The 3,076-nt window shown below is 36.4% G+C and overlaps 1 long non-coding RNA gene across 1 annotated transcript; it reads right to left on the bottom strand.

Annotated features, from left to right (window-relative positions):
- Positions 1 to 1,870: 1,870 nt before the first annotated feature.
- On the bottom strand, positions 1,871 to 2,597 carry LOC113309722. Its single transcript, XR_003340720.1, has 3 exons — positions 2,526 to 2,597; positions 2,207 to 2,420; positions 1,871 to 2,089 (listed from the first exon to the last, which is right to left on the bottom strand). It is a non-coding gene; the product is annotated as an uncharacterized LOC113309722 (long non-coding RNA).
- Between the last annotated feature and the right edge of the window lie 479 nt (positions 2,598 to 3,076).

Raw genomic sequence — 3,076 nt, 5'->3', positions numbered from 1 at the left:
CCTGTATATTGTTTTAATCAAAGTGATTAAAGCTTTTGTCTCATTATGGGTCTTTGATATTTTGATTCTTATGAAGATAAGTTTCATTACCATGCTACAACTATCAGACAAATACCGCCACCGATATCAATCAAACGCTAATTTCATTTTATCCAAAAAAAATTTAAAAAGATGGAATACTAATAAATAATTTTGTTCAAGAAATAAAACATGTACTAAAGCAACAAGTACATGTTGTGGTCAAGACTCAAGATGCCAGCTCGAGCCAAGTTCAAGATGCTTGAGATGCAGCAAATTAATTCATCGGTTGTAAAGGGAGGAGTCGTTTCCCAAACAAGTTAAAAGCTTGTTAAGATGGAAATAAAGAGAGAATTGGAGTAATGCAAACTGACTTGGTTAGGGTGGACATCACATCATCGTATCCAACTTGCCATTTCAGAATATTAAAACTATCCGCTATTAGTATTATTGATTTTAGTCCACCTTGTTAAAAGGACATTTTTATCTAATAATCCTCGTTGTGAAGGTATAAGAGATATGATTAGATTTGTTGTAAGCCAAGGCAATCTACAAAACTTTACAGAAATTTCTACGTAGGGAGTAAAGATACTGTACATATTTAATTTTATTTTCTCGAAATGTAAATTCACATACCTTAGGTCAATCTTACGCTGCTGTAATTGAGCCAAAAAAATTCGTATATACGAATCCAAATCCATCCGCAGTAATCGACCGCTTGGCGTGAGTATATTGACTTTATAATCTCCCATTTTAATCGCAGCCGCTCTTCTCTTGTTGTTATTCGGCCATGGTTTCTTTGCTAGTACAGCAATAATATCACCATCTCATAATGTTGCGATCAATTTAAAGGGGGTTCTTCCACCAGAATCCCGTACGAATCCAGGTACCATTTGTGGTTTACGACGGCCGAGGGAGAGAGTTAGGGGAACGGGATAAAGAAATGATGGGAAATGAAAATCAGCGAACATATGTGTTAATGGAACTAACCCCGTGCAAGTAGGTATCAGCAGAGTCTGTCATGTTATAGTTAATGACAAAGTTAACACGCTCAATATCTATCCCTCTGCCAACCAGATCAGTTGCAACAAGAATTCTTTTGTGACTTCCCTTGAAACCCTCTGGTAACGTGTTAACCTGCAAGTACATATACATATAAGTCGCTATGAAAACGCACAACTCAATATTATTCATCCACATAAAATAGGTGCAAATACAAATAATTGAATGCTAAGATTTTTACAAATCAAAAATGTGAAACCAATCAGTTTGAAAATCTCATTTCCAGATACAAAACTTCTTACCAAATCAGATCATAAGTTCACAGCAGGTGTTCATTGAAGTATTAAATTCTTCATATGCAAGCATAAAACGTAATTGGACAGTGGAGTCTGGGGGATCTATTGACTCTAATTTCCTTGGGCTTTCATGTCCCGGGGTTCACATGGATATTGAATTCTTCTGTAGAGAGGATTCTAAGAGCAAAAAATATAATTGCAGTGAAGGATTCACGTGCCTCCACATGTAAAAGAGCTCCTCCACCATATTAAAAAACTACTAAAATTTCAGCATAACAACCATCATGAAAGATGTAAGACCCAATTTACCAGCTGTTTCAACTAATAAGATAATAATGCAAAGAGTATTTTGTGTGGAGATCACCACATTATGACTCTGCACGGTTAATATTGATTAAAAGGACATTTTCATCTAAAAATCCTAGTACTGCAGGGATAAGAGATAGGCAATCTACAATTATTTACACAAATTTCAACATAGGGAGTAAAGATGCTGTTTTATTTTCTCGAAATATAAATTAACATACCTTGGTAATCTGATTACTCCTTTTCATCTTATGTTCAGCTAATTGATCAAGCTTGCTATCCACAACTTTTAAGCGGAGTTTGGAACTCGTCACACATCTTTGTCAAAACCGCATAACATACCCTCTGTCGACTAATATTGTAGCCTCCTCATTGTTCCGAATAGTCAGACATGAGACATGAATGATTCCGAGTCAATCTTTTGCTGCTATATTTGAGCCAAAGATAGTAACACCCCAGCAGCATCTCTGTACAACAAAGTGAAAAAATACAGTTGTTCACAATCCACATTGAGAACTAAGTAAATGGGCATATTCAAACAATGTACCAAAACCATATAAACTCAATATTGTGTTTTACCATACCGAATTTCGCTGCAGAGAGAGAGCGGAAGCTTCGGTTTTGAGAAGAAAAATCATAATTGCAATAATAGCAGATTCAGAAATTTAAGCACGAGTCAGCTTCTGAGAACTGGTGGGAGATTCAGTAAGAGGCGTCTTCAGTCGAGACTTCATGCTCATAATTAAAACACCATTCTTTCACTGAAGTGAATTCCAATACCAATCAAACCGCACCATCCTTTCAATTACAATTAAAACACCGTCATTCAGCTAATCATTCAGCAATCAATATTCCAATTAACTGGACCAATTGTTTCTAAAAATAAATAAATTATCTAATTACCTGCCTGCTTTCTGACCAGTAACCTTTCGACCCTCATCGATAAGCACATCTTCATGGGCCGACAAGATGATGAAATCATATGTACCTAAAGATGTATGCATCAAACATATTTCAGATTCAGAATTCCCATAAAAACACTTAAAATCATCTCAATTTCATCTTTTTCACAACAAATGGAGTATTTGTTCAAAGAATAAATGATAAGGAAGCTTACTTGAGAGGCGATATCATAATGGTGCGATGGATTCAGAAGGGGTTCTTCCACCTGAATCCCATATGAAACGAGATGCCATCTGTGGTTCAGGACGGCGGGAGGGAGACAGGAAGTGGATGAAGAAAAGAAAAACAATTGGTTTTAAGGTTTTCGTTTGGAGGTAAGAGTTTAAGTCAAGGGTCAAATCCAACCAAACAAAGTCAAGGTTATATAACCTACGTTAGTTGGCCATGGCTCTTGCATCCGCTATTGAAGTTAGCTGTCCCACTCCGTGTAGTCAATCTCTGCCAAGATGGCTGAGATCTCACTGAAAATTGCCGTTTCAACATTTAAGATA

Source organism: Papaver somniferum, chromosome 9 (assembly GCF_003573695.1).
Source record: "Papaver somniferum cultivar HN1 chromosome 9, ASM357369v1, whole genome shotgun sequence".
In the NCBI taxonomy this organism is placed as follows: domain Eukaryota; kingdom Viridiplantae; phylum Streptophyta; class Magnoliopsida; order Ranunculales; family Papaveraceae; genus Papaver; species Papaver somniferum.
The sequence above is the reverse complement of the archived record's forward strand: the minus strand, read 5'-3'. Positions and strand labels throughout refer to the sequence as shown.